Below are 14,528 nucleotides of genomic sequence, written 5' to 3'. Positions count from 1 at the left end.
TCTGTCCATCCTTTTTACCACAACGTTTTGAGATATGAACCAAAAATTTATGTAAATCCAATATTCAAGTGGCCCACGCCAAGAGAAACAGTAGCCCTTGGTAGTTTTTAACGGTAAGTGTTTGATTTACTTTTTTCTGTGGCGTGGTCCACTAGAGCTTTGGATATGCCTCATTTTTTGGCTCATGCCATAAATTCAGCTGGCATGATGGATTAACGGTGTGGATAAGCGAAACGCATTACAGTGGGACCCACAAATATTTTGCAATCTTCTGGATTTTCGTGTCCAAAGAGTAAGTAGTTAAATCAAGTACAGATGAAAATGTTGTAAATGCACGGGGAATATAATTATTACCCTATTCACAGGTATTTACCAATGTACTAGAAAATCAAACAAGTCATTAGGAACACAATGTACATTGCAAATAAAACTCTGACTGTCGACACCGTTATCTCAGCCCTTCAAGGAAAGGGCATGAGAAAGCTAAACGGCAACATGGGGACATCTTCCGATGCACTGATTACGAGGGGCAGTAATACTGATCGAGGTACAGGATCCTCAAGACCTATATCCAAATCCAATGACAAGGTCAAAGGAAAACTAAAGTGCTAGAACCGAGGTATTCCAAATCGGTTACGTTTTGATCGTAACGGCCGATACGTAACGGTAACAGTTGATACCGTTACGCATTACGGGGTCGTAATGGCCGTTCTCTCTTTTTTTTGTGCCTGTAATGGCCGTTAGGTACCGTAATAACTGTTACAAGCCTAAAGAAAATAGGAAAAAAAGGGAAAAAATTTAAAAAACACACACATTTTTTTCTTTGTTTTCTTCTTCTTCTTCTTCTTCTTCTTCCTCTTATTCTTATTTTCGGACTGTTGCGGCCGTGGCCCTTCTTCTTCTTCTTCTCTCTCTCTCTCTATCTCTCTCTCCCTCCTTTTTCTTTTCGGTTTCCCTATCTCTCTCTCTTCTTTTTCATTTCGGTATCGGAAAAAGGAATGGATTGCGTGGCTATTTTTCTCTCTCTTCTTTTCATCTTCTTATTCTTCTCATCTCCATTAACCGACCAGCATCTCTGTGACTCTATCTCTATCACCGTTTCAAAATCGGAGAACCATCTCTCTCTATTAGGGTTTTGAGCACAGAGTCATGTGCATCTCTCCCTGCTAGGGTTTCATACATAGAGCCCTCGCATCTCTCTTCATTTGAAATTGCAGCGCAGTTGAAGAGTCCTCGCATCTCTCCATTTGAAATCGCAGCGAAGTTGAAGAGCCCTCTCTCACGCTCTTTTCATTCCAAAGGAAATCGGCCTGCGTACTAGTTACTCAACACGCTTTTATTGCACCGAGTAAACTTTGTTGGGCCCATCGTGAATGTATGTGGTTTATCCACACCGTCCATATGTTTTTCCAGCTCATTTAAGGGGTTGATACCAAAATTAAAACATATACAGAGCTCAAGTGGACGATACCACAGGAAACTGTGGGAATAATGATTTCCACTGTTGAAACCTTACTAGGCCCCACAACTACATTTATTTGTCATCCAACCTATTCATAAGATCACAAAAACATGGATGAAGGGCAAACACAAATATAAGCTTTATCCAAAACTTCAGTGGCCCTCAATAAATTTTCAACGGTAGAAATTCAATTCACACTATTTCCCGTGGTGTGGCCCATTTGAGATTTGGATATGCTTCATTTTTGGGCTCAAGCACTAAAATTATCTAGTAAAATAGATGGTAGGAGTGGATAAAATATCTAAATCACGTGGACCCTACGGAGTTTACTCGGTACGATCTCAGGTGGACCACACCGTAGGAAACAATGGATGTTTTCCATATAACTTGTTAATTGGGTCACACTGACGTTGATGAAGGGAAAACACACATGCCAGCTTGATCTAAAACTTTTGTAGCCCCTAATAAATTTTTAATGGTAGACGTTTAATTATTGTTGTTTCTTATGGTGCGGTCCACCTGAGATTTAGATCTGCCTCATTTTTGGGCTCATGCCCTAAAATTATTTGGCAAATTGGATGGACGGTGTGGATATAACACATTCATCACGGTGGGGCCCAAAAAACTTTAACACTCATGTGCTACACTTCACAATCTGAGTCCCGCCTAATTCGGGCCCTTAAAAAATTGTACATGAGATATGTATTAACTTAAAATTTACCAATTAAATTATGAACTGTAGTTGCTAATCACAATGCCAAAATCAAATTGTTTGAATAGTTTTAATTGTTAATTTGTGGACGCTTATTTTTAAAAATAGGACCTTTTGATTTTTTTTCGTGATTCACTATCCAATAAATATCCACCAATTCATAAGTGGGATAATGCCAATAAATTGCATAAATTTGAGGCTGATTTGGGGCATGGATTGGTCCTCCAAGTCAGCCCCAAACTGGCAATGCCATCTACCTGAATTTAATTTCATTTTTTTAAATTGTTAAGTATGTAAATTAGATATTTAGAAAATTAAATATATGAATTTGGTAGTCAAATCCAGGTTATCTGGTTCGTGAATTCATCAGATAGTCCGATACAACTTCTCACCAAAGAGTGGACCGTTACACCACCATAAACATGTTCCAATTTATAAATGAATGCATATCTGGAATGCTTAGAATATTTTAGATTTAATCCATATTTTTTCTCTTTTTTTTGGCAAAAAAAATGCACCGTTACGGGCCGTTATGCCCTCGTATCGCCGTTACACCCTCGTATCATATTAGTATCAGAGGGTGCCGTTACGCTAACTGATACCGATACGGGATACCTTGGCTGGAACTGTGGGATGAATGGACACATGAACAAGGATTGTACCAATCTTAAAGCGAAGAAAGAAAACCCATAGGCTTCTTCCAAGGAGGCCAATGTTGTCACATCTATGAAGAAACAAGTGGCGGTGATGTTCTATCTGTGTTCATGATTGGTCACTTGCACGATAATTATAAAGACGAATGGATCATTAACACAGGAACATCATATCACATGACTCCTCATCAGAGTTGGTTCGCCAGTTACAAGGAACGCGACAGTGGACAAGTCTTTATGGGCAATGACAGTACCGTAATGTTGTGGCTATTGGCACAGTGAGCATCAAGATGTTTGATGGGATGGAGCGTACCTTAATTAATGTTAGGCACGTTCCTGATATAAAGAAAAGTCTGATTTCTCTCGGTGCACTCAAGGATATATGGTGCAGGTTCACTGGTATTGATGGTGTCCTTAAAGTTTCAAAAGAGACACTCGTGGTTATGAGAACGCAAAGACACGAAAACCTTTGTAAGTTGATCGGAAACACTTCAGCAGGTGGAGCGGCAATAACTGTTCCAGATTCTACGTCTGTATGTATGTGGCATGCTCGTTTGGGCCACATGAGTGAGCGGGGCATGAAGGTACTATCTGATCGTTGTTTGATTCCAACTTTTAAGAATTCTGATCTATATATATATGCGATTATTAATTTGTGGACGCTTATTTTTAAAAATAGGACCTTTTGATTTTTTTTCGTGATTCACTATCCAATAAATATCCACCAATTCATAAGTGGGATAATGCCAATAAATTGCATAAATTTGAAGGCATTTGGGGAAGTGAGCAAAAAACAAACATACATTTATATACATGACCAAAAGAATACATTTAAATTGGTGTTGTCAAAAATTCACAAAAATAAAGGCATGTCCAAAGAATAAATCCAAGCCGTTGCTCGGTTCCAATTCCATCGATAGTGATCACGGGCCCCGTTCATCGCGGAAGTAAGAAAACTAACGTCCTCCTTCGAGGCTCGCCATCGGACTCTATGAAATCGTTTCACGCATCTATGACTGTTCTCGTTGGTGTTTTAAAACACCGTCCCAGAGTGGGAGTGAGTGATCAACTCAGTGGGTGCTATTAGTCTTAAGTTGCAACAAGCATCAATTATAATAAGAATTTAATGAAAAACAATCAATCATAAACATCTATCTAGTCTTGTTAATGTGTATGCATGCAGGATGATATGATGTATGCCCTCACCACAACGCTCCCTCGTGCGACAACATCTAATGATCGCCAATGCCAACACTCCCTCAATGCGACCTCTACTGCCGAGTCGCTAACCTAGCTAATGCCATGCAATGATGATGTTAACTGGGTTCTTAGTTAAGTCCATTCATCCAGCAGATTTGAGAATTTAATACACCCCACGTATCAAATGCCCTGAACTAGTTGCGAGGCCAAGACCCCCCAATGTGTGAGGCCGAGACCCCGCGATCCTTGACCCCGTCGGGTTTTCCCCATCCCCGACTTCAAGCACATGGGGGGTGCTGAATGTGGGGTCCCTCGCGGTCACTTCGGGGAGGCGCGTCACCCCAGCGTAGGCCGACAGCTGGAACACCGTGTCCCATTCCACCATGCCCGGCTCACGAGACTATGGATCAATATTTCATCCGGTATTGATGGGTTACAACGGTGGTAGGGTGTTTCAATTTCCATACATATGTGAGCAAACAAGGTTAACAACCAGGTGGGTCAGCCAGTGGACTAAACCGCACGAGCCAAGGCAAGTATGTGGTGGAACGACATCGGGTACAAGCGACCCATGTAGCCTAACTACTGCCGCCCACACGTACTCACCCAAACTCATGGGTTTAACCTCAAGGTGGTCCTACCAACGGAACCACCTTCGCTCTCCTCATGTTCCTGACCAACCCAAGGATAGGAATAGTGACTCATAGCATGCCAACTACCAATGTAACATCAAACATATTCAACACCATGTTCTCATGTTGCTCAACATACAACTCAAAATTTTCTAGCAAGCAAACTATTAATATCATGAATAAGGTGTATGTGTGTGGTGTGGGTTGGTGAGGAAGTTAAGCACTTCCTACACCTCAAGGAATCAAATACATAAGAGCAAATGATTCATACACAATATGAAGAAACACATATGAGAAAAAAAATCAACCAAACATGAGCATGTAATCATCCATACACTAGATCATGAGAGAGACAAGATTAACATCAAAGAGAAAATAAACATGCAAATCATACAATTCCAACAACATGTCATTCCTAGGTTTCTCTAGATTCTTCCATACAACATACCAAGCAAACAAAATCATTAAACTCCAACTATAGTTGGTGCTAGGCCACCAAGGATAATAGTCCGCACCTTAAGGGGAGATTTCCATTCTTTGAGATCTTAGGGTTTGGGGATTTGGGTAAAACCACCATTTCCTAAATCAAAATCAAGAAAGACAGCATTAATGCCTAAAAATCTACAATAAGTTGCTCTATTGAAGGGAAATATACCATTCTTACCTCCACTTCTTGGCATGGGTAGGTTTAGTGGAGGTTTTCTTAGAGAATGGGTAGAGAGTTTGCAAAGTTGAGCTTCCTTGGGCCCCACCTCCTACCACATACTCCTTTCCTTTATTCTTCCTCTCTCTTTCTCCTCCTTTCTCCTCTTTCTCTTCTCCCTTTTCTTTCTTCTCTCCTTCCTTCTCTAGGGCAAATTCGTATGGGGAGAGGGGTGCCCCAAATGAGGTCCTTTTATAATGCCAGATTTGGTGCAAATGGCCCCAAGTGCTAGGTTTTTACTATACTAGACCTATGAGATGGTCTTTCTAAGCTCTAGGGCCCACTATGGGGTGTACAAGTCAATATACATCGTAGGATAGCTAGCCCTAATGATGATCTACATATGGATATGATCGACCCGCCATTTGGATGCGCCGATCGACAGATATGATAAGAAGTCTGTTCAACGGTCATCGATAGTCGATCAGGGCTGCGGCTATACGGATATAAGTAGGGAAATATCCTTACTCCATGAGTAAAGTTTGGTCGCAAACCGACGGTCCGAAATCCTCAACTTTGCATAGGAGTGGACGACTCAATTCACTTAAGTTTCAACTCCTTCCTTTAAGGTATTTGCACTTCTCATGTACTCGTCCTTCAACTCAAGTTGACCGGTTCTGGACCGTACCCAGGTCCGATTCCCGCAAGGGACGTCAAGCCCAATGAGACGGACATTATTCTATAGTTTTGGAACTAGTGGTCCACCAACGAGCAGTCTAGAGTTTATTTGGATAACCGAGGTAGTTTTGGTGGCCCTCTGACCATGAAACTTATAGGATAGGTGCTCCATAGCCCGATGAAGGGCCATGCAAAATTTGAAAATGATCAGATATGGGGTTTGGTCGCACGGGTCTGATTCGCAATCAACGGTCACCGTGCCACGATCGGGACCCAGATTTTTGTGGGCGGGTGTAGAAAAATACATTAGACCCTCATTGTAAATTATGAAAAAATCTGACGGCTGAAATGTCTTACATTTCAGTTTTATTTACACGTGCCAGATTCTAATTTTGGCATTGGTGGGGCGCATCTGGCAAGTGCCAGATTTCACTTCTGGGTGTCCACTGAGTCCGTGGTCCTCGATGGTCCCTAAGCCCAGTGAGATCTATGCTCCCCTAAATTTTTATAATTTTCTGACCTTCTCGTGTCACGGTATAGCCCGCACGGGCTGTCGCTAGGTGTTAACGGTCATCTGGCTTGGAGGCCCGCATCAGGATCTATCAGGACCTGTCTGACCTATTCAATTGGGCTAATCTTGGTCTAATTTATTTGTGATACTTCACTACGAGTGACTTAAACAAATGATCCTATGACAAATCCTACGTGGATGCCCCAAGACACTGTTTTGGTTGGGCGGGACGTTACACTACACCTGATGTTCAAGTGATCGGGCGGATTCGTTGGCTTCCTACGACTGATTAATTGGACTGGTGCGACTCTTTACTGGTACCACCCCTGTATACATTGATATTGAGTGCTAATGGTTATTAAGTAATATTTAGGTTAATTAAATAAAATTAAAAAATAAAAATTGATGGATTTTTGGAAATCCAAAACAGTGAAAATTCAGGATGTTACATTAGATCTGCCTCATTTTTGGGCTCATGCCCTAAAATTGTTTGGCAAATTGGATGGACAGTGTGGATATAACACATTCATCACAGTGGGGCCCAAAAAACTTTGACACTCGTGTGCTACACTTCACAATCCGAGTCCCGCCTAATTCGGGCCCTTAAAAAATTGTACATGAGATATGTATTAACTTAAAATTTACCAATTAAATTATGAACAGTAGTTGCGAACTCACAATGTCAAAATCAAATTGTTTGAATAGTTTTAATTGTTAATTTGTGGACGCTTATTTTTTAAAATAGGGCCTTTTGATTTTTTTCATGAGTCACTATCCAATAAATGTCCACCAATTCAAAAGTAGGATAACGCCAATAAATTGCATGAATTTGAGGCTGATTTGGGGCATGGATTGGTCCTCCAAGTCAGCCCCAAATTGGCAATGCCATCTACCTGAATTTAATTTCATTTTTTAAAATCGTTAAGTATGTAAATTAGATATTTATAAAATTAAATATATGAATTTGGTAGTCAAATCCAGGTTATCTGGTTCAGGAATTCATCAGATAGTCCGATACAACTTCTCACCAAAGAGTGGACCGTTACACCACCATAAACATATTCCAATTTATAAATGAATGCATATTTGGAATGCTTAGAATATTCCGGATTTAATCCATATTTTTTTCATTTTTTTTTGGCAAAAAAAAAAAAACATCGTTACGGGCTGTTATGCCCTCGTATCGCCGTTACACCCTCGTATCATATTAGTATCAGAGGGCGCCGTTACGCTAACCGATACCGATACAGGATACCCTGGCTGGAACTGTGGGATGACTGGACATATGAAAAAGGATTGTACCAATCTTAAAGCGAAAAAAGAAAACCTATAGGCTTCTTCCAAGGAGGCCAATGTTATCACATCTTTGAAGAAACAAGTGGTGGTGATGTTCTATCTATGTTCATGATTGGTCACTTGCACGACAATTATAAAGGCGAATGGATCATTGACACGAGAACATCATATCACATGACTCCTCATCAGAGTTGATTCGCCAGTTACAAGGAACACGACGGTGGACAAGTCTTTATGGGCAATGACAGTGCCGTAATGTTGTGGCTATTGGCACGGTGAGCATCAAGATGTTTGATGGGATGGAGCGTACCTTAATTAATGTCAGACACATTCCTGATATGAAGAAAAGTCTGATTTCTCTCGGTGCACTTGAGGATATAGGGTGCAAGTTCACTAGTATTGATGGTGTCCTTAAAGTTTTAAAAGAGGCACTTGTGGTTATGAGAGCGCAAAGACACGAAAACCTTTATAAGTTGATCGGAAACACTTCAGTAGGTGGAGCGGCAATAACTGTTCCAGATTCCACGTCTGTATGTATGTGGCATACTCGTTTGGGCCACATGAGCGAGCGGGGCATGAAGGTACTATCTGATCGTTGTTTGATTCCAACTTTTAAGAATTCCGATATATATATATATATGCGATTATTATATATATGGTAAACAAACTAAATTATTTTTTAAATTTAGAAAATACGTATGTAAATGAGTACTATATTATGTGCACTCTAATGTATAAGGGGCATCGCCAAAAGTTTCCGTTGGAGGGTCGTCATAATTTGTTTCATTCATTGACGACTATTGGGTTTACTTCATGAAACGTAAATCTAAAGATTTCACCATATTCAAACAATGGAAGACAGTGATGGAAAAACAATTAAGGTGAAAAATAAACGTTTTAAGGACTGATAGTGGTAAAAAATTTACTTTCATTGAGTTTAATAAATATTACAAGGATGAAAGGATCATCAGGCATAACACATTGCTCCACACCCCCGAACAAAATGGTGTGGATGAGCAGATGAATCAAACTCTCTCGGAGAGGGCCAAATGCATGTTAAGTAATGTTGCGTTGGGTAATGACCTATGAACAGAGGCCGTTAACACGGCTTACTATGGGTGAACTGGTCTCCGTCTATGACAATTGAATGTAAAATTTCAGAGGAAGTATGGAGTGGTCATGAGTTGGACTACTCACATTTGCACATATTTGGTTGTGAGACTTACTCTCATGTACCATTAGTTGAGAGAGATAAGTTAAACTATATAGTCAAAAAGTATATTTTTATTAGCTATAGTGTTGGTGTGAAAGGTTGAAGGTTATTCGATAAGGTCACATGGAAGGTCATCACTAGCCGTGACGTTAGATTTGAAGAAAGCTTCCTGTTTCGCAAAAATGATTAAGAGGAGCAAGAGGAACGAGAAAGGTTGATCGTAGATGTCCAGATTGACACAAATGATACTCAGACAAAAACAGATGCGCAAATAGAGGTACAAGAGCAGGTGGAGCAGCCGCCTGTGAGAAGGAACCCACCGCATGATCGCGGGTTATCGACAAGATATAGGGATGATTCTAATATCGCATATGCCCTCATTACAGATGAGGGGGACCCGTCAACTATTAAGGAGGCTCTTGATGAGCCTGATTTAGAAAAGTGGAAGGCAGCGATAGATGATGCGATGGACTCATTGCACAAAAATTACACATGGGAGCTGATGGAGCTTCCAGTGGGCCGAAAAGTGATCAGATGCAAGAGGTTATTCAAAAGGAAACATGATAGATACAAAATAAGGCTGATAGCAAATGAGTATGCTCAAAGAAAATGAATTGACTTCATAAAGATATTCGCACCTGTGGTTAAGTAAGTATCCATCAGATTCGTATTGGCGCTGGTTACTCAATACGATATCGAGCTGAAACAGATGGATGTCAAGACTGCTTTCCTGCACAGGGAGTTGGAAGAGCAAATCTATGTGAAACAACCAGGGGGCTACGAAGTTCAAAGGGACTGAGAAAAAAGTTTGTACGCTAATAAGGTCGTTGTACGGCATGAAACAGTTTCCTAGGCAGTGGTATAAAAAATTGATTATTTCATGTTGAGTTTGAAATTTACTCGGAGTGAATACGATCACTATGTTTATTACAGGACATTTAGTGATGACAAATTCATCATCCTATTATTGTATGTTGATGATATGTTGATCGTCTGTCATCATATGTCTGAAATTAACATACTAAAGACTCAATTATCAAGGGACATTCGAGATGAAATATCCGGGGGTTGCAAATAGAGTTCTCGGTATGTGTATATATATATATATATTCATAGAGACAATAAGAAGAGCAGGCTTTGGTTATCACAGACAATACCTTGAAAATGTGCTGATCAAGTATGGGATGGACCAGACAAGGCCAGTGAGCGTTCTCCACGCGGCTTACTCCAAACTTTCCTCGAAATAATGTCCTAAATCAAATGAGGAAAAACAGGTTATGTCTCATGTGCCTTATTTAAATGCGATTGGTAGATTAACGTATGTCATGGTTTGTACGAGACCAGATATTTCACAGGCAGTCGGTGTTGTGAGTAGATATATGTCAAACCCTGATAAGCAACATTGTGAGCGGTGAAATAGCTACTTTGATACATTCGAGGTACAAAAAAGAATACGTCTTAACTTTTGAGAAGACATGGGTAAAATTGGCAGGGTATGTGGATTCAGACTACATAGACAGTATGGATCTCAAAAAGTCAACTTCAGGATACTTGTTTGTAATAGTGGGTGGAGCAATTAGTTAGATGTCAAAGCTTCAATCTGTAGTGGCATTTTTCAAGATTGAAGCAGAATATATGTTAGTAACAGAAGTGTTTAAGGAAAGTGTCTGATTAAGAGGCATGATAAATCAGTTGGGGCTTCAGCAGGAGGCCGTGCCGGTTAATCGTGATAGCGAGAGTGCTATCAATTTGGTTAAAAATTCTGTTTATCACTCTCGTACTAAACACATTGATGTTCGTCACCATTTTATCCAACATGTGCTTGAAGAAAGAGGCGTGACTCTGGAGAAGATTCACACCAACATGAATCTAGCGGACATGCTCACTAAGGTTGTTCGTACAAAGAAGTTCGAGTTCCGTACAACTTCTTTGGGCTTGATGATGTCGTAAAAGGAAAACAGAGTGTGCACGAGAAGCATTAATGAAGCTATGATGCGAGGCAGAGATAAGAAAAGATATTAAGGAGCTACACGTTTGAAGATTGAAGACATGGTAGAGATTGTTATACTTGATGTCTTAAATCTAATCAGATTTTGCGCAAATTTTTTACGCAATTGCAAAAGTGCGAGATTTATTTCCGATTTCATTTATGATTCTTTCCGATTTTGTTTATGATTCTTTTTAAAACTATATATAGGAGTATAAACGAGATTGAGAGGTATTCTAAAGGGATTGTAAGGCTTTCTAAAAGGGTGGAGCAAGGGAGAGATTTGAGGAATACTTAAGTATGACAAGTCCATTCTCTTTTTAATTTATGCTTTCATAGTGGAGATCTATTGCTTTGTGTCGTGGTTTTTTCTAGAAAGGGTTTTCCACGTTAAATCTTTGTATTTACTTGGTGCTCTTGGATTGCTATCCTAAATCCATCTCTGTGTGATTCCGCAGCACAATACCCAACCGAGAGAGGAAGGGAGAGAAAAATCAAAGAAAGTTCAACGAGAGATATATAAAAAAAAATGCAAAGGAAAATGTGTTAGATTTGGGAATAGCTTATCAGTCATACGAAGAAGAAAAAAGAGTAGAAGAGAAATGGGAAAAATCCAAACTTTATCATATGATCATGGTCTAGGCTAATGAGACTCTCAACTATCAACTTGAACTCGACTTCAAATGCAAGTTGTGTGTTTGGTCCGTGGGATTAAATGACACGAAATTGTATTAGATGGGATTAACACCATTATTGTACAATGATTGCATGTTTAAAAATACTATGGCATTTGGGTTATCTAATCCCCATGTTTGGGATAAAAATCTTAATATGAAAAAACACCGGATTATGCAAAATCCCATTTGGTAGACCATGGACTTGTAATAAACGAACCAATTTCACAATGGATATTAGTCACATGTACACTTATATAACTAGAATGTCATGTGTAAAGGATGTATATAGATGGACGGCATAAATAAAACATATGCATCAATGTGGGGCCCACATGTGTGGTGGATTTCAAAATTCACGAGAATCTAACATGGGAACAAATGCAATTCCATCCCACCTAATACCAACCCTTCTTGTCCTCGCCAAATGATAGATGGAATTTGCATGGGACCAAATGCAATTCCATCATACCTATTCCCAGTTAATACCACATGCCAAATGCTCCCTAAAGGTCTAACACCAAAATCCTATATCCATGGCACACTTATGCTCCCATATAAGATAAGTGAATTGTACAATGTCAGTACCCAGTGGTGGAGACCATGAAACTCAAGTCAACCTCTTAAAAAAACAGGAGATTAAACATTTCAAAACGTGATATCCACATATATGTCACAAGCAATTTTTCCAGTCAGAATATCAAGATTTACGGAACAAAACTATTCATGTATAGTGACTACTATGTTAAACTTCAAGTTCCCAAGGATTGACAAGGATTAACTGAATAACTCCTCAAACGACCTATATTATATAAGTTCAAGACAGCACCAAATATTATCTAAGGTATATTATATTATTTAATAATACTCATGGTTATCAAAATCATCAGCGAAGATTGACCAATTACATCCACACAGCCAGTGGATCAGAGCCCACATTGATTTTCCATATCACATCTTTAATGACATTTACTTCCTCCATCAATTTTACCATACAATATTCACTTTGCATGAGAAAAAAAAGGCTTGATGAAAACTTCACAAGCCTCCAAGGTAGCAATATTAAATCTGCCCCAAAACATCCACATTCATGCATTGTGCCTAGGGGTGTACACGAACTGAGCTAGCTCGGTTAGCTCGCTCGACTCAACTCGAAAAAGCTCGATTCGACTCAGTTTGAAGCTGAGTTCGAGCCAAGTCGAGCTGATTTTTTTGAGCTCGAAAGTGAGTTCGAGCAGGCCCCAGCTCAGCACGACTTGACTCGGATCGAATCCAACTCAAATCGAACCAGTTTGGTGACTCAGTTACTTTGCCATTAATGTTGCTCACCAATTGTTTGATAAAATGACTCAACGAAATGTGGCTGGCGGTAATGGAGGTTTGGCAGGTGGCAAGGAAGGTTTGTACATTAAACAAATACTTTTTTTTTTCTTGTTATTATTATTATTATTTATGGTTTTTATGTTACTTAGAAGGTGTTTGATAAAACACGTGTAAAACCATTGTCTTTGTTTGTAAAACAGTGGGGCTTTTGAAGTTGCAGTTCAAGTATTCGTGGAAATGCCTCAATGGTGAACTCGGCTTGATCTTGCCTCGAACTCGGCTTGAACTACTGACCAAACCGAGCTGGCCATTCAAGCTGGAGGACTGAGCTAAGCTGAGTTCAAGCTGAGGTCAGCCAGTGTTCGAGCCAAATCAAGATGAGGCCAGCTTGACTCGTTCAACTCGTTGTACACCCCTGATTGTACCTGCTCGATGTTTCTCATGGGCTGAATTTTGATACCTGCCCTGGGATTACCGGGTCTTACCTTATGAATGCATAAAATTGAGTTTGCACAGTTCAGTGGCCCCACAAAGGGTCTCTATCGCAGTCCTCATCCAATGGGACCTACAAAAGTCTGTCCCTATTCTTATCTGCATCGTTCCAAAACACGTGTCCCAAATGAAATAGGGTCGGCCCCTAAAGGGAGGCGTGCAACTGACACGTTACACAAACAAAACGGCGAGCCTGTGGGGTCCATGTGCTGCTGGATGCTGTTCAAGATGCAGAGGATCGCTGACATGATTTTGATACGATCCAAATAACTGAAGCAGCACAGTTAGGAATTTAAAAAAAATAGCTAGAACAGGAACACCCACCATTACAATGAATTTTGGCAGCCAATGGTTATATGCCATCTTACCCCTTTACAAGGTGGGTCCCACGAGAAAAATGTTAAATAAAATCAGACTAATCCAAAACTTCAACAAGCCTATTAATATTTCGGTTGGGAGAGTCCCATCCACACTGTTTCCTGTAAGCATTGCCCACTTCTGTTTTGAACCTGCCTTTATTTGCAGGAAATAGTATACTGAGTTACTACGTAGGGTCTACTGTAATGTACGTGTCTTATCCGCACCGTTCATCCATTTTGTTAGCATTTTACTGCATAAGACAACAATTTCAGCTGAATAGAAACACCCACCATTAGAATGAATAGGAACACCCACCATTAGAATAAATTTTGGCCTCCAATCATCATATGACATCTTACCCCTTTACAAGGTGGGTCCCACAAGAACAAAGTTTAAAAAAAAATTCAGACTAATCCAAAACTTCAACAAACCTAGTAACATTTCAGTTGGGGAAGTCCCATCCACACTGTTTCCTATAAGCATGGCCCACTTTTGTTTTGAATCTGCCTTTATTTACAGGAAATAGCATGCTGACTTACTATGTACTGTAATGCAAGTGTCTTATCCACACCGTTCATCCATTTTGTTAGCATTTTACTGCATGAGACCACAATTTCAGCTCGTCAGCGGATGAAACCTCCTCAGGGTCCACAGTAATGTTTATTTATCATCCAACCTGTTTATGAGATAAA

The sequence above is a fragment of the Magnolia sinica genome, chromosome 11 (assembly GCF_029962835.1).
Source record: "Magnolia sinica isolate HGM2019 chromosome 11, MsV1, whole genome shotgun sequence".
Lineage (NCBI taxonomy): Eukaryota > Viridiplantae > Streptophyta > Magnoliopsida > Magnoliales > Magnoliaceae > Magnolia > Magnolia sinica.
This window is presented reverse-complemented; position numbering follows the sequence as displayed.